The sequence below is a fragment of the Geotrypetes seraphini genome, chromosome 2 (genome assembly GCF_902459505.1).
Source record: "Geotrypetes seraphini chromosome 2, aGeoSer1.1, whole genome shotgun sequence".
Lineage (NCBI taxonomy): Eukaryota > Metazoa > Chordata > Amphibia > Gymnophiona > Dermophiidae > Geotrypetes > Geotrypetes seraphini.
Window position 1 is genome coordinate 321,734,181 of NC_047085.1, and position 23,306 is coordinate 321,757,486.

At 42.3% G+C, this 23,306-nt stretch overlaps 1 protein-coding gene across 4 annotated transcripts in view; it reads right to left on the minus strand.

The window, feature by feature from the left end:
- RBMS3 (RNA binding motif single stranded interacting protein 3) overlaps positions 1 to 23,306 on the minus strand; it is a 1,318,368-nt gene that overhangs the window by 238,596 nt on the left and 1,056,466 nt on the right. The window lies entirely within an intron of this gene.

The following is a 23,306-nucleotide window of genomic DNA, read 5'->3' on the forward strand; positions in this document are numbered from 1 at the left end:
ACCCGTGCTACGCGGCTAGAACTAACACCAGATCAATGCTGGCGTTAAGGTCTAGCGTGCGCTAAAACCGCTATTGCAGCTTAGTAAAAGGAGCCCATAATTTCTGTCCAGGCACTTAAGATCTTTTCTTTCCTCTTCCCACATTGCAACAAGGGCAAAATGACATAAAATCAACTAAATGTTAATAGAGACATTAGTAAATTTCAAATTATGTATCCTTATATTTGGGAAAAATATTTACATTTCAGGTAACAGGTTTGGATAACAGTCTCCTTTCCCCACCTTTTAGAGAGTGACATGAAGACAAAGCTTGATCCCATCTCTGCCCCATCCCCGCCTCATCCCCATGGGCTCTGTCCCTGTCCCCATCCCCACTCTGTCCTTGTGGGCTCTGTCTCCATCCTTACCTAGTCCCTGTGAGCTATGTCCCTGCCCCCACCCATTCCCGTGGACTCTGTCCTTATCTGCATAAGACTCAAACGCTTATGGTTTTATATTTAAATCTTTTTATTAAAGTATAAAATGGGATAATATTCTGTACAGCTGTTCTTTGTAAATCACAAATAGAGCCTTCCATTTCAATCTCGTTTGGTATAACCTTCCCAAAGATTCAGTTGCCTGTGATTTGACATCATCTTGGAAGATAACAATACGTAACATGATTTTTGTTCCTGGGCAGTAAGTGTAATTTCCTAATTGCTTATGCCTAAGAAATATAGAAAATGTGACCAGGATAGACAATTTTTGCAATTTACATATTTAAAACATGAGCATGACAAATTTTCATCTTTACATAACAGCGGAACCTGGAGCAGTCGGCATCCCCAAAGTGAACACTTCCTCCCCACCCTACATACCTTTAACCATTCCCAAGGAGACACTCACACCTGTGTTGGTGAAACCTGGCCGCAGCCTTGTTTATTGTAAATTAAACATATTTATATAACATTTAACATATCTTAAATACATATTAACAAACAGCATTAAATAACACAATAACAAATTATCCAAACACAATGGTATCACCATTGTGACCTTGATCCCGAGCTACCTTGACAGATGTAACTGGCCCCCTACCCTGCCGTCTAAGCAAGGGTCTGAGGGATGGCATGTCCCACATGCCCCATTGTTCAGGGTCATCCAACTCACCAGGCATGGCTCCCAGCTGGCCCACCGCTCATCCCTTGATGAGCCCAGTAGCCAGTAGCTCGGGATACCACCACTCTATCTCCTAACACCCACCCCATGATATAACGGGCGGGAGGGCCATAAAGCTGCCTTGGAGGACCGGAAACTGTTAAGGGTCCTCTGAGAGCCCCTCTTTTAAACCCCCCAACCATAATCCTTCTGGTCGCGGCCCTGCCCAATCGGAGGTCAATCCCTCGGCGGGAAAGACCTCCCACACTGCGGACCTTGCTGCTCTTTGCCCTACAGACCCCCCCCCCCCTTCACCTAACCGATGGGCAACTCCGCGGGCCTCTCAGCTCCGCGTTACAGTTGCCCGTCGAGACTAGCTCTCGAGCTTTATATTCTTATAAAATCATAAAAAGCAACATATGAATCACAATTAACATAAATATGTATTTATATTGAAGCTATATAAAGATGACCACAGAAGATTTAGAAATGAGTGGTTTCTTGAGATTTGCAGTTATATTGTAAGCCACTTTCATGAATCAGCCCCCAGATATAGTTTACCATCATGTTCTCATTATATTGTCCTTGGTAGCAGAATTCAAAATCCAGCATAAAATTCTGGTGGAAGCACTCACCTTGCTCCAATGGGTATGCTCCTATGTTCTCCATGAATATCTCAAGATGAGCATCAAAGACTTTGACTATGATAGACATCCTATAGACATGAACCTCTTCATGAAAAGGAGCTTAATTGATCCAAATAAACTCATAAATAAATCACTTTTGAGCCCCAAAGACATCCCCCCTTTTACTATGGTGCGCTAATCTAAACTATGGTGCGCTAATCGCTAATTTAGTGCATGCTAAACGCTAATGCGTCCATAGACTAACATGCACGCGTTAGCGTTTAGCGCACGCTAATCGGCCAGCGTATCTTAGTAAAAGAGGGCCATAATTTCACTTTTCTTTATCTAAATGTTATGCATGTTGTTATAGAACAGGGGTAGGCAATTTTGGTCCTCGAGAGCCAAAGGCAGGTCAGGTTTTCAGGATATCCACAATAAATATGCATGAGATAGGTTTGCATTTCAAGGAGGCAGTGCATGCAAATCCATCTCATATATATTCATTATGGATATTCTGAAAACCTGACCTGCCTGTGGCTCTTGAGGATCGGAATTGCCTACCCCTGTTATAGAATATGTCCGATTCATGCACAACTTAGGTGCAGGCATTTAGGCCTGGTTTTATTTGGCCTATCAAATTATCAAATTATCAAATATGACTATTGTTTGTCTGATTTGTTGCCCATATTTGATTATTTATGAAATTGTACATCGCCTAGAAATTGTGATAGGCGATTAATCAAATTATATAATAAACTTGGAAACTTGGCCTAAATGGATGTGCCTCAAAGTTATGTGTTATGCACAGGTGCTAAGTATGATTCTATAAAACGAACACACACTTTGTAGAATCGTGCTTAGCGCCGTTCTAGTCAGTGCAGATTTTTTAGGTATCATATAGAATCAGACCCTCTATGCAGAAACAGAAGTTTTCTTTATCATGTACGTACAATCCAAACATATGGAAGGAACTGGTAATTGTTTAGACTCAAAGCAAAATGTGTATCTATAGAAGAACAGAATAATCACCAGTTAGCAAACTAAGTGCATCAGTCCTTCAGTATAGATTTATGAAGCTCAAATATGTGCTGCCTGTCTACTTGGAAGCATAAATGGAAATCTATGTCTGAATTATAAATATGCCCAGCACAGTCCCATCACTAATCATGTCTAAATGCTTTAAACTAGTAGGGAGAGGACCATTTGGCAGCAAATTCAACAATACTCAGTGCCCGAGTCTGCAGCAGACTGGGGAAATCCCACTTGCCTTGTCAGTCTTTTTATATCACTTCTCTCTAAAAGACTGCCTGCAACTGAGCAGAGCTATCATTAGTACACCGTTGAAAACCAAAAGCGAGGATACTTTGAAATCACTAAAGGCAATGCACATGTTGGGGTTTTTTTCCCCAGCATGTTCCATTTTATTATATTATCTGGCAAAGCATTAGCCAAAGCAAATCTAAATACTATTCCCAAGAAAACAACAAAAGAGGTAATTTTTCATTATGTTGCAGGCGCCCCTATTTATATACTGCCTGAAGCCTGATTCACCAAGTTATTTGTGGCTGGATAAGAGCCAGTAGCTAAATGATATCAGTGAACAAATAGTAGATAATCTGAAAATCCCTGATGATTTTACCGAGAGGGCAGAGAGAAATACTGAACACAGCAGGCAACAGAATGGAGCTTTGCACACTACAGATAAACAGTGGGTGAGCTGGTCCCCAGGAAGGAGCTCAGGAGCAGTAGAGGAAGAAGGATATAACCTTCTTGTCTAACATTAGGCCCTACATAACAAACCCATTAAACTCTTGTAACCAGGGGGTGTAAAATATCAAAGAAAGATCAAGGAGCACCAGAAGAGCTTCCTGACCACAATTCATTCACATTGAGGTTTGCTAGTAGACTCTCACTTTTAAAGGAAAGACTGAAACCAGACTGAAATGATTTGAAATCATCTGTAGTATTTTATTTTTTTTTAAGCAAACTGGGTAGAGAGAAGATTTTGAGATTTGGCCCTGGAACAGCAGAAAGTAACAAACTGAAGTAGGCTCTTTCCATTAGGGCTGGATACAATCAAAATGCCATAGATTGGGGCTCTTATCTTTTTTTTTTTAATCTTTAGTAAATTTTCCAACTACAATTGTGCATTCAAATAATTCATGTACATATAATATTACAAGAAAAGCACAATAAACTTACATATAGTAATAAGCTATTATTTTTCCCCACCCTCCCACCTATTAACCAAGAAAGTAAATACCCACAAGAAACTATTTAAAAATTCCCCAAAACAATTCCAGTACAAACCTCTCCTCTCTCCCTCCCATCCTGGATGTGTATGTTTACAGGTCAGTAAAATAAAGTCAGTTATGCTAGGAAGTTCTTCTTCACCCAATGCGCTTCCAGAGGGTGTAATAGGACAGGGTTCGGTATCAGGGTTCAAGAAGAGATTGGATGAATTCCTGAATAAAAAAGGGATAGAAGGGTATAGATAGATAGAAGAAAAAAGGGATAGAAGGGTATAGATAGAGATCATTATACAGGTCCTGGACCTGATGGGCCGCCGCGTGAGCAGACTGCTGGGCAGGATGGACCCCTGGTCTGAGCCAGCAGAAGCGCTGCTTAGGTTCTTATGTTAGCATTCCTTACAAAATTTAGTCAATGGCTCTAAAATTTGCAAGGAGCACCACACCCAGAGGAATGTTGGAAGAGAGCAGATGCTGATACTTGACTGTGAAGCAGCAGAAAGAAGCAGGCCAATTGTGCTCTCTCTCAGAAATACCAAGGACACTGTGCTGGTATAATTTATTGGCACCCTACAACCTAGGGAATGCTTCCACTTTTTTTCCCCATAGAAACATAGAAAGATGACGGCAGAAAAGGGCTATAGCCCATCAAGTCTGCCCACTCTACTGCCCCATCCTCTTAAGTCTATACCTAGTGACCATTCTTCAGATCGACCCTCGTAGGGATCCCACATAGGCATCCCATTTATTCTTAAAGTCCAACACGCTGCTGGCCTCGATCACCTGCACCGGAAGCTTATTCCAACGGTCAACCACTCTTTCTGTGAAGAAATACTTCCTGATGTTGCCATGAAATTTCCTGCCCCTGAGTTTGAGCGGATGCCCTCTTGTGGTCAAGGGTCCCTTGAGAAAGAAGATATCATCTTCCACCTCGATACGTCCTGTGATGTATTTAAATGTCTCAATCATGTCTCCCCTCTCCCTACGTTCCTCTAGAGTGTAGAGCTGTAATTTGTTTAGTCTCTCTTCGTATGAGAGACCCTTGAGCCCCGAGATCATCCTGATGGCCATCCGCTGAACCGATTCGACTCTGAGCACATCTTTACGGTAATGTGGCCTCCAGAATTGTACACAGTATTCCAGATGAGGTCTCACCATGGTTTTGTACAATGGCATTATAACTTCAGGCTTCCTGCTGACAAAACTTCTACATCCCATCATCTGCCTATTTGATACATCCCTTGCCTTAGATGAGGCCTTCTCTATTTGATTGGCAGTTTTCATGTCTGCACTGATGATTACTCCTAAATCTCGTTCTGCCGAAGTCTTAGTTAAAGTTTCTCCATTCAAGGTGTAAGTTCTGCAAGGATTACCGCTACCGAGGTGCATAACCTTACATTTCTTAGCGTTGAAGCCCAGCTGCCAGGTCGAGGACCATCTTTCCAATGTAAGCAGGTCTTGTGCCATACTATCCTGCAAATTGCATTCACTTACTATGTTACATAGTTTGGCGTCATCGGCGAATAATGTTATTTTACCCTGAAGCCCCTGAGTCAGATCCCCTATGAATATGTTGAAAAGGAGTGGACCCAGGACTGAGCCCTGTGGTACTCCGATGTTTTAGAGAGGGTACCGTTAACCACTACTCTTTGAAGTCTTCCACTTAGCCAATCATGGACCCATGCAGTTAGTGTCTCTCCTAACCCCATCGATTTCATCTTGCTCAATAGCCTGCGGTGTGGGATGCTGTCAAAAGCTTTACTGAAGTCCAGGTACACGACGTCCATAGACTCTCCCAAGTCCAGCTTCCTTGTTACCCAGTCAAAGAAGCTGATGAGATTGGATTGGCAGGACCTACCCCTGGTGAATCCATGTTGACTGGGATCCCATAGATTCCCCTCATTCAAGATTGTGTCTAATTTGCGTTTAATTAATGTTTCCATGAGTTTACACACTATTGATGTGAGACTCACCGGTCTGTAGTTCGCAGCCTCTGCCCTGCAATCCTTTTTGTGCAGAGGAATGACGTTGGCTGTTTTCCAGTCCAAGGGTACAGTCCCCGTACTTAGGGAGAAACTGAAGAGTGCGGCTAGCGGTTCCGCCAGGACATCACACAACTCTTTGAGCACTCTTGGGTGCAGATTGTCCGGTCCTATGGCTTTGTTCACCTTGAGTCTTGTCAGTTCGCTGTAAACGTCACCTGGTGTGAACTCAAAATTCTGAAACGGGTCTTCCGCGCTTGTATTAGCCCTTAACTGAGGACCGTGTCCTGGTGCCTCGCATGTGAAGACTGAGCAGTAGTATTCATTCAGTAGTTCGGCTTTATCGGAATCTGCTTCCATGTAATTCCCGTCTGGTTTGCTAAGGCGTACTATCCCGTCTGTACTGCATTGTTTGCCCTTGTGGGAAATATTACATAGAATAAACACAGCGAAAAATAAAAACTTGCATTGTGAAACAACTCAGCACCATTTGTACCCAAAGAATGGAAGCTCCTCTTACATCGCATTGATTACAATATGGCCACACAATGGCAGAACTCATTTGTAGCATGAAAAATATTCTCTCAAAGGTATGGAAACATATCTAATTTATTAATGCTTAAGGAGCAACAATTTATATATGATTGGAATACAGTGGAACCAAAGGGACTGAATGGTGCGATTGAATGGCCAATTGCATAGAGACAAACAAGTCATTTAAGAAACACGTCATCACATTGAGCAATGTAAGACTAAGTGGCGATTTAAAAGTTACTCAGTGGATATCTATTTATAATGATTGACATTTTTCATAGTTCCTGCACGATTCCTGTGTGGACAGACACCGAACAGGTCATTATAAGTATTATTAAGATTTAGAAAGAGATTCAACATATAAGAAGACTTATTCATTCAATATATAGAGAGAATGGTAAGCGTTTTAAATGCTATTTCATTTATGTTTCTAGACATCGCTATTTTGTGTGGTGTCCACTTGATTGTTACAACTTATCCCTCCTGACGAAGACATCAAAACTTGGCCGAAGTTGAGGGATATACCAATGGATTATAGCAGTTGCACAGCAAGTCGTTTTATGGAACAATTTTTCACATACTTTTGTTTATCACATATTTTTCCACAAACAGAGACTGGGCAAACACTATTCCGGGACATCAGAAATAGAGAAACAGAGAAATTTGGACTCAAATGAGTTACAATAAACAGATAAGTGAATTTTATTATTCTATTATAAGAATGATTTTTTAAACTCATTTAGAGGGCTCATAATAAAAAAAATAAATAAATGTTCAAAAAGTGGCCTAAATCGCTACTTGGATGATCAAAAAGCCAGATCAAGTTTCAAGTTTATTGAAATTTTGATTTACACGCAATATCAAATATTTTCAATGCGTATAACAAAAATAAAATTGGGGAAATAAATGAATCATTTAAACAATAGACATAAAAACATATTCGTAAATAAAAAAATACATAAGGAATACAGGGATAAAATTACATTTGTTTAAAGTAAAAAAAAAAACCCAAAAGAAAAACATTTAAGGAAGAATATCAGGAAAGGTATATATATATATAAAAAAAAAAATCATTAATATTTAAATGTAACTTAGGTTAAAAATACATCTTTAAAAGAAGACTGAATCCAAGAATAAATAGGGAGATCATAAGAAGGGAAACATTATCTGATTTAAGATTCAAATGCATCTTTATAAAGGTAACTTTTTAAATAACTTTTAAATTTTTCTAGAGAGGTTTCGGCGCGCAGAAAGATTGGAAGTTTGTTCCAGGGCTGAGGTCCAAAAATAGAAAAGGTTGTATTTCTTCTAGTGCCTATTACTTTCAATGATGGAGTGGTTAGTAAGTATTGATCTGCTGATCTAAGAGATCTAGCTGGGGAATAGGGTATTAAGTACCGATATAAGAATATTGGGGAATTAGTTTTCTGAATTTTAAATGTAAGCAGCGCAATTGTATATGTTATTCTATGTGAAATCGGTAGCCAGTGTGCGTTTCGCAGAAGAGGTGTGACATGATCATATTTTTAAGAATGGGTAATAATTTTTATTGCAGTGTTCAAGTACCAAGTATCAATAATCAAAGCTGATTTTAGATGTATCTAAAACCAGCTTAGACCTTTACCCTGCCTCTAAACGCCTAGAGCGAAAAGAGGCATTTTTAGAGGAAGGGAAAGGGAGTGAGGTGGGCCGACCTAGACTTAGTCGTACAGCAAGTATAACCAAAACTTTACAAGTTTGCTCAGTCGGAACTTATACGTTTTGACTTAGATCAAGTCAAAATAGGTATAAGTACTGAATAAGGGCTGCTGAGCTGATTGCGGCTGCCGTGATCAGCTCACCAGCCCCAGCAACCTGCCCACCCCCCACTGCAATGATTGCAGCAGGAGAGATGCCTAATCTCTCCTGCTGAGATCGCAATGCCTCCCCCCGAACTTCTGCGAATCGTGGCAGGAGAGATGACTAATCTCTCCTGCTGTGGTTCGTGGCAGTTCAGGGGGGGGATCGCGGCAGGAGAGATGCCCAATCTCTCCTGCTGCGATCATGTTCCACCCCTGAACCCCAACAATACCGGCAGGAGGGAGCCCAACCCCCTCCTGTCAAGGCATGAGCCCCCAAACCTCCACCCCGACTCCCTCAAATATCAGCAGGAGGGAGCCCAACCCCTCCTGCCGAGGCACGAGCCCCTGAACCCTGCCGAATCCCTCAAATACTGGCAGGAGGGATCTCAACCCCTCCTGCCAAGGCGCACCCCCCATTACCCCCCACCCTGACAATACCAGCAGGAGGGAGCCCAACCCCTCCTGACGAGGCACAAGCCCCCAAACCACCCCTGAATCCCTCAAATACTGACAGGAGGGAGCCCAAACCCTCCTGCTGAGGCACAAGCCCCTGAACCCCCCTGAATCCCCAAATACTGGCAGGAGGGATCCCAACCCTTTCCTGCAGAGGAACACCCCCGCCCCGTGACTCCCCCCCAGACAATACCGGCAGGAAGGAGCCCAACCCCTCCTGTCAGAAGGCAACCCCCCACCTCCCTCAATTACAGACAGGAGGGATCCCAGGCCCTCGTGCCTACAGTGCACCCCCCACGACCGCCCCCAAACCCACGACCGCCCCACGAACCCACGATCACCCCTCCAACCCCTTGACCCCCCAGTTCCCAACACCTCCAACCCCCAACACCCCCAACTTACGTTAACTTGGCTGGCCAGCCGGGTCTCAAGCCCGGCCAGCCGGCAGACCCACCATTCTCTGAATGGCGGGCCTAGGACCTGATTGGGGCAGGCACCTAAGTCTCCGCCCATAGGAGGGTCCTTAGGCGCCTGAGCCAACCGGTTACAGAATCCAGATTTTAGGCAAAGGACTGGCCCCTCCTTCACCTAAAAGGTCTTATTTTGGGCATTTGGGACTTGGGGCAATTTTATGGTTGATAATGTGTTCTAAGGTTAGACGTAGTGGTGGTCTGGGCGATTAAACTGCTGAACATAGAGGTAGGCCATTCTCAATAAAACCCTCATTTTGGATGTTTTCAGCATTTAGGCCTTAGGCCAAAAAGGGACTTAGATGTTTTTTTTTTTTTTATTATGCCCCTCCACGTGTACTTGGTGAGGATTAAGGAGAACAGGGTGGAGCAATGATTGATCTACGAATCATTGGTCTCTATTTCATGTGACCGGTGTTTGTTGGGATACTGAGCACACTCACGATTATAATAATATATAGATATGATCATATGAGAAATTAATATATAATTAGATTTTCATAAGCACCATTTATTGTTGATATATAGTATGTTTAAGTTGGGAGTGCTTTACACATTCTTAAGTTCCTGATCAATTACTGCAGGGATGTTTATGTGGCCAGTCCATTACTATGCTGGCCCCACCCATGTCCAAATGGTCAGGATTAGGATGTTTTTAACCTTGATGTTTTTCTGATCAAAAATGGGGTATAAAGATAGACTTTCAGGTGACCTAGACAGCCCGGTGGCCAAGACATCTAGATGATTTTCAAAAAACAATTATATTTGGACGTGTAGCGGGTTACCATTCAAAAATGGCCTTTTTTTTTACCTCAACTTTTACCTCCAACTTTTTTACCTCCAACGTTCACCTGGAAACATCCAAGTTGGACTTAGATGTTTTTCTGAAAATTTTTGGTCTGTGAGAGACCCACACTTATGACTTAAAATAATAATAAATATGATCCATCAAAGTATTATTCTTCAGCTTTTTTGACTTAAAAAAAAATGCAGAAGCCAGCAAAGTGAATTATAAAATATACTGCTAGAAATGAGTTTCCTGAATTTATTCTCAAATCTATGGTTTCCAATGCAGAACAAAAACTCAAAAAGTTTGACTTGTTTGGAGTCTTACCAATTAACCACTATATATTTCTGTTTCTGTGCTCATTATTTTCTGAAGCGAGACAAAATAATGTACTGTGCTGGCAAAAAGTAAAAAGTGTTCACTGATTGAGAAGAAATAGGATAAGCTGTATAGTAGGTTTCCTGAACATGAAAAGAATATAGAATACAAAACCTGCTTCAGCCAGTGGAAGAAATTACAGCGTTAATGGTTAGGTGAAAATTAAGAGAGCACTGGAAATCAGAAACATAGAGCTGGAAAGAAAGTTACTTTATATTTTTCATTAAGAGGTTTAAAGATCTCATTTTACAAAGATACTGGAGTTGAATTATCCAGGTTGAGATGTGCTCAATTGATTAGTCTGCCAACACAGAACATAAGAACATAAGCATTGCTATACTGGGATAGACTGAAGGTTTAGCAAGCCCAGTATCCTGTTTCTAACAGTGACCAATTTAGGTTACAAGTACCTGGCAAGATCCTGGAGAGTAAAACAAATTTTATGCTGCTTATCCTACAAATAAGCAGTGGATTTTCCCCAGTCCATTTTAATAATTGACAACATTGGTGCTCACAATTCCATTCACCCTTTACACACTTCAGTCACCCCAAAATTAATTTTCAATCAATATGAACATTACAACACAATCCTCACTTCTCCACTGCTAGATGGTACCACACTAACTGTCCTTTTGACACACACAGTCTTCAACTCTTCCTACCCCAATATGCACGACCTGTGATACTGCAACATCATGCTTATCTCATGGTGGTATCACACATGAACCCAACACACTGAACCCCGCATCTTACTCATTAACTTAACTGACCTTCTTGGCCTTCCAGCCCTTTCTTTCCCACTAGCTGCAACCACTCTCTACCTTGCTCAGTCCTATTACCTCCACCCCATAGAGGGAGGGCTGGGTGGGATATCTTTTCTCTCCTAGGCTCCCACCATCCTCATCACCCAAACAAAATTCTCTTCCCACCCAAATTTTTTCCCCTTCTCTTCTCAATTTTCCCTACCCCTTTTCTCCTTCCTACTCTAGTTATTCCCTTCCTTTACCATACAAATTCACCAATCTATGACCTCCACCCCTGTCTCCCTGTTGTTCATTAACCCTTTTGCTTCCTTATTCCCTTCCCTCCCCACAATTTTCACAATCCCACTTTTCACTAATAACGTCTCCCAACTATAAACCTATCTCTCCTTCCTGGTGCATAGAATATCCCCCCCCCCCCCAATATTATCAGCCTTCTGCTAAAATAGAGGGCTTCCCTTAAAGACATTTTTTTAAGATTATCATCCAAACCTTTTTTTTTTAAACCTTGCTAAGCTAATTGCTTTTACCAAATTCTATGGCAATGAAATTCAGAGCTTAATTACACATTGAGTGAAGAAATATTTTCTCTGATTTGTTTTGAATTTATTTATTTATATCTTGCATATCCAAAATCTATACGGGTTACAAAATAACATTCATAAGTCAAAACACACAAACAAATCCTAACATCTAAATAAAAATAACACACTTTAAATTTCTTAATACAAACTTTCTTTCATATCTTTAAAACTAAAAATCAATCTTATATAGGCTAATCAATAATAAAACAATGAAACATAATAAAACAATTTCTCATCACAAAACCTAAAAAGCCTTTTTAAATAAATAAGCCTTCAAACTCTTATTAAAGAGTAAGAAGGAGGAAATATGATGAACTGTATCAGAGAGTATGATCCATAATTGAGAGCCCACCATACTAAAAACACAGAACGACTAGTTGCCTTAACTATAAATCAAATTGACGGAACAACCAATAGTTGTTTAGACTGAGATCTCAAAGAGCAAAGTGACACATACGACTCTAAGATCTTGGTACTAATATATAAAGCATTATATCAATCTCTACTGGAAGTAGTGGCTTCTTTATTAAATTGAATTATCCAAACTACTGGTAATCAATGAAACTCCGTGAGTAAAGGGGAGACATGCTTAATATGAAGAATGCCACCAAATACCCTTGCTGCAGCATTCTGTGCCACCTGCAAAGCTCTCGACGACTTCTTTTGAACTTGGAAGTCCACACAATAGACTGTTACAGTAATCTAAATATGGTAAAACAAAACATTGTGTAACTTGACAAAAGCTAGATGGAGAAAGCAAGTCACGCAATTTCAATACCACTCGGATTTTAAAGAATACTATCTTCACCACTGATGAAATGTGACCATGGAATTTTAAAGCAGAGTCCAATAAGACCCCTAGGCTCATAATCTCTTGCTATATTGGAATCAACACCCCATCGTATACAAAACTTAACGGGGCAAATTCAATTCCCGGTGATGAAAGCCACAAAATTTTTGTTTTTGAGACATTTAAATGGAAACAGTTCGTAAACATCCATGACTTAATTGCATCCTTATAAGATGAAAACAATCGAAAGCCCTGAACACAGTCTGCTAGAAATTGGGATTGTAGTTCTAATGGGAAGTTTGCATTTTCTGCTATGATCCTTGGATAAGGTGACCATACGTCCCGTTTTCAACGGGACAGTCCCGTTTTTGGACCAACCGTCCCGTTGTCCTGACCCACCGCTTCGGGACACCATATGTCCCGTTTTCAGGGACAGCGTCCCAAAGTTGTGCGCGGGGACACCAAGACGGCCGATCACTTTCTCTCCCTGCTGCGCCGATTGAAACCCTGGGCCACTGCCGCTGCTGCTTCTTGGCATCTTCACGACGTCGATTTTGACGTCGGAGAGAAAGTTTGGGCCAATCGCTGCCTGACTGGCCCAAACTTCCTCTCCAATGTCAAAACTGACATCAGGAAGAAGCCAAGAAGCAGCGGCTGCGGCCCAGGGTTTCAATCGTCGCAGTAGGGAGGCAGACTAGCAGGCAGCGGCGGTACATGGGCGGGCGGGGGGGGTGAATCACTGGGTGTTGAATCAGGCACTGGAGGGAGGAAAGGAGGTAGGCAGTTAGGCTGGCTTCGGGGGAGTGACAAAGGCAAGGGAAGACATAGGAAGGAGGCACTGGGGGCACTAGGGACACAGGACAGAGGCACTGAGGACATCATGGACAAGGGAAGGAGGCACTGGGGGGCACTTTGGACATGGGAAAGAGGCATTGGGGGCACTATGGGCATGGGAAGGAGGCACTTGGGGCACTATGGACATGGGAAAGAGGCATTGTGGGCACTATGGACATGAGAAGGAGGCACTGGGGGCACTATGGACATGGGAAGGAGGCACTGGGGGCACTATGGACATGAGAAGGAGGAACTGGGGGCACTTTGGACATGGGAAAGAGGCACTGGGGGCACTATGGACATGGGAAGGAGGCACTGGGAGACTAAGGACACAGGACAGGCACTGGGGCACTAGGGACACAGGACAGGCACTGGGGCACTAGGGACACAGGACAAAGGCACTGGGGGGCACTATGGACATAGGAAGGAAGGAAGGAAGGAGGGAATAGAAAGGGACAATTGTTGGGCCTGAGTGCAGAAAAAAAGAAATGAAAGAAAGGATACACAGACAGAATGAAACGCAACCAGAGACTCATGAAATCACCAGACAACTAAGGTAGGAAAAATGATTTTATTTTCAATTTAGTGATCAAAACATGTCAGTTTTGAGAATTTATATCTGCTGTCTATATTTTGCACTATATTTGTCTATTTTTCTATAGTTACTGAGGTGACATTGCATATTTTAAAGACATTTGCTTTGACATCTTTAAAAACCCCCCCAAATATAAATGATAATTAACATTTTCTCTGTGTACATGAAAAATGAATGGAAGAAATTGGGGGCGGGATTGGGGGCGGGGATAGGGTAGGGTTGGGTTGGGGTGGGGCGGGGCTAGGGCAGGGTTGGGGCAGGGCTAGGACGGGATTAGGGGCAGGACTGACAATTAATAGATGTCCCCTTTTGATGAATAAAAATAAATGGTCACGTTATCCTTGGAGCATAGTGTGGATCATTGGAGGGTCCTAGCCAAAATAATTTGTTTTTGTTCTTATTTAGTTTGAGGCGGTGGGTTAAGGTCCAGTTTTCTATGATGCAGATACATTTTTTGACAGCAGTGAAGGTATTAACTAATGCAGCTTTTGCAGGTAGCATGATCGTTATGTTGTCCGCATATGTGAAGTGTTTTATAAGTGCGAGATTTAGGGTGGCTCCTGAGGATTACATTAGGTGTAGAGAATGACACGGTGGGGGTGGGGGAAGTGCTCACTGCGGGCACGGGGACAAGGCCATCCACCGCCCTGTTGAGCGATGAATGGCCTTTTCCCCACAGTTAAGGGAGGGAAGGCACGCGGTCACCGGAGAAGCGTCAGAGGAGAAGCTTCCGCCCACACACATGCAACTGCATGCACAGGCAGGCAGTCTTCGCCAGTTTCAGTAAGTTTCTTTACTAACGCATCGTGAAGGTAAAGGGGAGGGAGGGAGATTCTCGGGCTACTGAAGGGCGGTGAGGTTGCAAGAGGGAAGGGTGGATGCTGCGGGGACGGGGTCGGGGCGGTGATGGGGACAAAGTGGTGAAGGGGACGGCAGGGACAGGGTGGTGAAGGGGACGACAGAGACAGGGCGGTGAAGGGGACAGATTTTTTTCTCTGTGTCATTCTCTAATTAGGAGCTTGAACACTGATGGCAATAGTGGGGATCCTTGGGGGACCCCACTGGGAGGGTACCAGCTATCAGAGAGTTCACCATCCTTATGTACAGCATAGTGCTGGGTGGTTAGGAAGCCTTGGAACCAGGAAAGGACTGAGCCGCTAAATCCAAAATTGCTGAAGATCTTGTACATTTGGATGGGCAGGAGAGTGGAGATATGATAGAGATGTTTAAATACCTACATGGTGTAAAATGTGCATGAGTTGAGTCTCTTTCATTTGAAAGGAAGCTTTAGAATAAGAGGGCATAGAATGAAGTTAAGAGGTGATAGACTCAGGAGTAATCTAAGGAAATACTTTTTTACAGAAAGGGTGGTAGATGTGTGGAACAATCTCCCAGAAGAAGTACAGAGACTGTGTCTGCATTCACGATGGCATGGGATAGTCACATGGGATCTCTTGGAGAGAGAAGGTGATAATGGTTACTGTGGATGGGCAGGATATCCCCTGCCATCAGCTGATTGTGGCATGGGAATCTATGATCAGCTGAGCCAGCAGGATTCCTCGAAACCATGACTTCAGGAAGTCCTGCTAGCTCAGCTGATTGTGGTAAACTACTCCTGCCACAATCATCTGAGCCAACTGTGGCAAAGGACACCCCCCAACATCTGTGATCAATAGGAGGGATGTCCACTCCCTCCTGCCTAACACCCCTCTATTCCCCCTTGAACCCCCAACATACCACACATCCAATTGACAGGAGAGATGCCCACTTCCTTCTGCCTAACACCCCCGATACCCCCCTCCCACACATATCCAATCGACAAGAAGATGGATATTTTCCATTGACACTGTTTGGATAAAGGGCCTTAATCAAAAACTTGAGGTGTGCATTTTATTAAATCCCCTGAGGTTGGAATAAATGTATATGTGATGTCATCTTACCAGATATATTCGCACCAGAATGATTTCACATGGAGTCCATATTTTCTTGCTGCACACCTTGTAGCCGTTAGTGTATGAATACAAATTAAGCCAAAGTTATTTGGCTAGGAGGGTCCTAGCCAAAATAATTTGTTTTTGTTCTTATTTAGTTTGAGGCGGTGGGTTAAGGTCCAGTTTTCTATGATGCAGATACATTTTTTGACAGCAGTGAAGGTATTAACTAATGCAGCTTTTGCAGGTAGCATGATCGTTATGTTGTCCGCATATGTGAAGTGTTTTATAGGTGCGAGATTTAGGGTGGCTCCTGAGGATTACATTAGGTGTAGAGAATGACACGGTGGCAGTTAGCCACAGGTAACCCACTGAAATGGGGGGGGGGGGGAAGTGCTCACTGCGGGCACGGGGACAAGGCCATCCACCGCCCCGTTGAGCGATGAATGGCCTTATCCCCACAGTTAAGGGAGGGAAGGCACGCGGTCACCGGAGAAGCATCAGAGGAGAAGCTTCCCGCCCACACACGACCGACTGCAGGCACAGGCAGGCATGTCTTCGCCAGTTTCAGTAAGTTTCTTTACTAACGCGTCGTGAAGGTAAAGGGGGAAGGGAGGGAGATTCTCGGGCTGCTGAAGGGGCGGGTGGAGGTTGCAAGAGGGAAGGGTGGATGCTGCGGGGACGGGGTCGGGGCGGTGATGGGGACAGAGTGGTGAAGGGGACGGCAGGGACAGGGTGGTGAAGGGGACGACAGGGACAGGGTGGTGAAGGGGACGACAGGGACAGGGCGGTGAAGGGGACAGATTTTTTTCTCCGTGTCATTCTCTAATTAGGAGTTTGAACACTGATGGCAATAGTGGGGATCCTTGGGGGACCCCACTGGGAGGGTACCAGCTATCAGAGAGTTCACCATCCTTATGTACAGCATAGTGCTGGGTGGTTAGGAAGCCTTGGAACCAGGAAAGGACTGAGCCGCTAAATCCAAAATTGCTGAAGATCTTGTACATTTGGATGAAGTCTGCTAGGTCAAATACACTGCTTAAGTCAAATTGGATTATGACTGCATTGTGACCCTTGCTTAGTAGTTCTTTTCCTTATGTTGCTAGTGCCATGACCACCATCTCCGTGCTATGATTTTTCCTGAATCCTGATTGTGAAGGATGGAAGATATTTAAGTGTTGTAAGTAGTAATAGTAGTTTTTGTGTGACCAATGGCTAAGTTGTTTAATTTGTTTATGGCCCCAATAGGTAAATTACTTTTGTAGTTGGGAGTATAGTATCGTATTCATGCTGATGATTTATAGGTTTGTTTGTTTTTCTGAGATCTTAAGAGTAGAAATTGAAAACCACCTATCCATAACACTGCTCCCAACATACCCCTTTGAGCTCTTGATGCACAGCGGCTTAGAAGTCCTACTGGACGTCCAAAATGTTGGTTTCAAAACTTGGCACTCATATGTCCTTTTAGTTAGGACGTCCAAGTGCTGACTTAGGCAGGCTTTTAAATGTCTGGATGTTTTGATTATGAGCCCCTTAACAATTTATTGCCTTGTTTAGAGCCCAGACTTTTGTGACACACTATAGAGCAGGGGTAGGAAACTCTGGTCCTCGAGAGCCGTATTCCAGGCAGGTTTTCATGATTTCCCCAATGAATATGCATAAGATCTATTTGCATGCACTGCTTTCAATGCATATTCATTGGGGAAATCCTGAAAACCCGACTGGAATACGGCTTTCGAGGACCGGAGTTCCCTACCCCTGCTATAGAGGGTCCCTTGAGGATCTATACCTATTGAATGAAGAATGTGCTTTCTGTTAATAGCTACAGAAAGAATGAACACATACCAAAGTCCATACTTTTTCTGTTTTAGTTTTAGTTTTCTTTAAAACCACAAAGTCCTAAGTACTGAGTTGCTGGAGGGGAGGTGTGGAAGGAAAGGAAAGATTTGGAGCAGGTAGAAAATAAAAAGAATAGAATGACTTATTTCTGAACACCACCCCGTGAAATAATAATTTGGTGGCAGAGAGCATAACATGCCACAGAGCCCTTCAAGTCATGTCCTGATATACCTTAGCACTACATTTGCTTTTCTTAAAGCAGTAGTGCTTATTCATTTATCAACTTCTAAGTCTTGGCTACCAAAAATGATTAAAAATTGATTGCACTGTAACATTTTCCCTTATGAAGAAAATATATCAGATTGTTCACTCATGCTTTAATGAAACTCCAATCCCATCAGACCATGCATTCTTCAGTCTTCCAGGCAGCCACCTCTTTGGATATACATAACAGCAGTTTTATTATTGATCCCTGTGCTGCACAAAAGTTATAAAATAAAACATAGGGAGAAAGCGTATAGACCACAGCTCTTGGAACTCTTTCCGGCTCCTCGGCTTGTATGTATTTATATGTATTTATTTCTATGTTACCTCTGAGTGTGCACACATGTTTTGTAATTTTGTAGGGTCTGTGCGTTTCTTTGAGCTAGAAAGAAGAGGATTAGGGCAATTTGAATGGAGCATTATCCAAACTTTCAGTCAGTTTGGAAAGAAGAATAACATGAAACCAAATGCAATAATGTTACAATCAACAGATTTCAAAGGATATACTTTGCACTTTAATTGCAGGATGTCAAGACAACAGGTATTGCAGTGCTTCTAGATGGCAGTACAGATGGCATTTTTGATATGATATCTAAATCTGAGTTTAGACATTTTGTGGAACACGCCCGAAAATCCAGTAGTGAATATGACCATTTTCAAACAAGAAAACGGCCATCATTTTGTTTCAAAAATGGCCATTTCTCAAATGTGCTTATCTTCAGTGCATCTATCTTTTTGAACCATTTTCGGAAGAAACCCCCCCCCCCCCCAACACATCTAAAAGAAAAGCGCAGAAAACAAGCAAATGGGATGTAGGAAAGGTCAGCAATTTTTAGTAGACTGGCCACACAGACATCCTTGCAGAGCACCCTAGGGGGCACTGCAGTGAACTTCACATAAAAGGTTCCAGAAATACATCTCACCATAACCCCCTTATATTGTACGGTGAACCCTCCCCAAACCCACTCAAAACCTACTAGAAGCAACTGTGCACCACTCCAACAGCCCTTATGCCTTCAGGTGTCACATAAATGTAGGCATGGTTGAATTAGGGTTTGGAAAGTTCACATATTTTACCATAAGTGTAGTAGAGTGGGATATGGGCTTGAATCCCCATCTCTGTAGTCCATTATATCGCCCACCCACTAGGCTACTCCAGGAACCTGCTCACTGCTCTACTAGCACTGGCCATAACTTCTGAAGATGGCATACAAGCAGGTATGTACTGTTTTATTTATATCTTCAGGGGTGGGAAGGAAAAGAAAGGTGGGCCATGCCTTCATCCCTCCATTGATAATTTGGTCAGTTTGGGCACCTTTTTATTACTTATTTGTTATTACTGCAGAAGGGCTTTCAGGTAAGATTTGCCTCTTTGCGGATGATACCAAAATCTGCAATAGACACCCCTGATGGTGTGAATAACATGAAGAAACACCTAGTGAAGATTGAAGAATGGTCTGAAATTTGGCAGCTAAAATTTAATGCTAAGAAATGCAAGGTCATGCATTTGGACTGCAAAAATCCAAAGGAACGGTACAGTTTAAGGGGTGAAGGACTTATGTGCATGACAGAAGAGCGGGACTTGGGTGTAATTATATGTGATGATCAGGTTGAAAAGTTGATGGCAAAAGCTAGAAGGATGCTAGGTTGCATAGGGAGAGGTATGGCCAGTAGGAAAAAAGAGGTATTGATGCACCTATATAAGACTTTGGTGAGACCTCATTTAGAATATTGTGTACAATTCTGGAGGCCGCACCTTCAGAAAGATATAGAAAGGATGGAATAAAGGCTACTAAAATGGTGGGTGGTCTTCATCATAAGGCTTATGGGGACAGACTTAAGGATCTCAATATGTATACTTTGGAGGAAAGGCAGGAGAGTGGAGATATGATAGAGATGTTTAAATACCTACATGGTGTAAATGTGCATGAGTTGAGTCTCTTTCATTTGAAAGGAAGCTTTAGAATAAGAGGGCATAGAATGAAGTTAAGAGGTGATAGACTCAGGAGTAATCTAAGGAAATACTTTTTTACAGAAAGGGTGGTAGATGTGTGGAACAATCTCCCAGAAGAAGTACAGAGACTGTGTCTGCATTCACGATGGCATGGGATAGTCACATGGGATCTCTTGGAGAGAGAAGGTGATAATGGTTACTGTGGATGGGCAGGATATCCCCTGCCATCAGCTGATTGTGGCATGGGAATCTATGATCAGCTGAGCCAGCAGGATTCCTCGAAACCATGACTTCAGGAAGTTCTGCTAGCTCAGCTGATTGTGGTAAACTACTCCTGCCACAATCATCTGAGCCAACTGTGGCAAAGGACACCCCCCAACATCTGTGATCAATAGGAGGGATGTCCACTCCCTCCTGCCTAACACCCCTCTATTCCCCCTCGAACCCCCAACATACCACACATCCAATTGACAGGAGAGATGCCCACTTCCTTCTGCCTAACACCCCCGATACCCCCCTCCCACACATATCCAATCGACAAGAAGATGGATATTTTCCATTGACACTGTTTGGATAAAGGGCCTTAATCAAAAACTTGAGGTGTGCATTTTATTAAATCCCCTGAGGTTGGAATAAATGATATGTGATGTCATCTTACCAGATATATTCGCACCAGAAATGATTTCAATGGAGTCCATATTTTCTTGCTGCACACCTTGTAGCCGTTAGTGTATGGATACAAATTAAGCCAAAGTTGTTTTTTTTTTAATTTATCATTTTATATATAGATACATATACATTACTTGTATAAGAAAATAAAGAGAGAACTTCCACAAGTTTTAAAGGAAAAAATATATCTGGATAATGTCCATTTTCATAATTGAGCCAAAAATTCACTCTTAATTAGTCCACATTCTGGAGGAGAAACAATTCACATTTGTGAGAGATATTTATAATAAGATAGTATCAGTAAACCATATTTGTAGAGTACATCTTCCTCTTACTTTACTTTGGGAGTTATCCTACATTCCCTTCAGAGATATTTGAAGTTGTTATTCCCTTTCCTTCGAGAAAAAATTGTAATTGTGAGGGCTCAAAGAATATATATGAATGTTGATCCAAAAGGATCTTACATTTACAAGGATATCTCAATTGGTATTTGGCCCCCAATTGTATTACAAACTGTTTCAGTTCAAGGAACCTCTTCCGTCTGGTCTGAGTTGCTTTTGAGACGTCTAGAAACATACTGATCTTACTATCCAGAAAGGTCACTTCTTTCAACCTGAAAAACAGTCTAAGAAGTGCCTCTTTGTCTTGTTGAAAGACAAACGCCACCACAAGAGTAGAACGACAAATTACTTCATCCACTGAAGTTTCAACAACTTCTGTTAAGTTCAAAGGATTAGGAAATTCAGGAGAAACTTCTGTACCTGAAGTTTTCTGTTTTGATACTGGCAAATAATATATCCTATGTAAAGGAGGTAGTCCGGCTTCAGGATATTTGAATATTTCTTTTAGGAACTTGTAAAACATTTCCTTAGGCGGTGTTGTTAACACCTTAGGAAAATTAAGGATTCTTAAATTCAACATTTTCATATAATTTTCAAAGTTTTCCATTTTCCTAGTAAACAGTAATCTGTCCTGCAAAATAACAGACTGAGAAGCTTGTAAACTTTGAAATTTCTGATCCAAATTTTGAACCTTTCCTTCCTGATCCTTCAACTCCTCTTGTAATTTGTCCAATCTCCTTTCTTGAAGAGTCACCTGAGGTAGGGTTCCTGCACATAGTTTATACAAAGAGTCTAACGCCGTCCAAATAGACTCTAAAGTTATCTCAGCAGGTCTTACCAAAGGAAGGACTGTAGAAACCTGTCCTTCACTCGCTGAAATCTCAGCCACCTCCTCCGATGTAGTTATTCCTGCCGAGAGCACTTGAGGATTAGGCAAGCCCTCCAGCTCCATCGGCGATGCCATCCGTCCCTGTGGAACCGCCGCTATTCCCCAGTCTCGCGGCTGCAGAGGAGATGGAGGTCCCGCAGGGCTGAGCGAGACTTCGCTCCCGAGAGCCGAAATCTCTCTCCGATTCGGCTCAGCCGGAACGCCCTGTGGCGAAGATGTGAAGAAACGAGTTATTCCCTCCTGCCTCGTTGAAGCGGATCCCTGATGCAGCCAGAGACTGGCAAAACAAAGCTCTTGTTGGAAAATGGAAAATGGACTAAGAGATGCGGTGAGATCATTGGAGACTGAGCCAGTGCTAGAAATTGAAAATTAAGATGCCAACACTTGAGAGTTTGTGATGAGTCAGCACTGAGATGTTGAGACACCGGAACCCTTTAAGCTACGTGAAAGAGTGAAATTTGAAGATTTTTCCTGTGCTCAGTGGTTGGCTGGGTCCCTATTTTGAGATTTTGGTATTTTTTGAGTGGAGTTTTTTTTTTTAAATTATTATTCTTTATTGATTTTTAATCAAAAACAGTGTCATACAAATGAAAGAACAAAAGATATTCCACATATTCCACTATTATCTATACAGTTTTTTAATGCCTATGTTAAGAAAAATGAGCAGCTTAAAAATACTGTGATTGCTGTCTCTGTGAAATGTTTGAGGCTTTTTCACCACTATATTTGATAAATATGTTTCTCTATAGGGTGAACCCACTATTGGCTAGTAACTTTAAACCAATAGCAAATCTTCCATTCTTAGCCAAACTTACCAAGAAGATAATATTTAATCAGCTATCTTTCTTCCTAGAAAAGACAAATGCCTTTCATCCAAACCAAACAGGATTCAGACCCTATCACTATACTGAACATTCCTTAATTGGTCTCACAACTTCAAACAAATTCTTCCTGGATCATCGGAAATCAGTCATTCTTATCTCCTTGGATCTCACAGCGACCTTCGATACTATAGATCACTCAATACTTATAGAAAGACTGCAATCCATAGGAATCTCAGGGAGAGCCCTTGAGTGGTTCATTTCTTACTTTTCAGCTAAAATATGCTAACTGCTTCAGAACCATACACGAGGCTTCGGAGTTCCGTAAGCATCAATACTATCACCCATCCTATTCAATCTGTTTCTTGCTCCTTTACTGACCCTTGCTCAATCTATAGGTTTCACAGGCTTCGCATATGCTGACAACATTCAACTCATCTGCCCAATTCAAGACATCTCTCAAAAATTAGATAGAGTAAGCCAATGGCTTATGGAAAATTAGCTTTCACTTAACATTGCTATAACTAAGGCACTTCTCTTTCCTAGCGACCAAGAGTGATCCCAGTATGCATAAAAT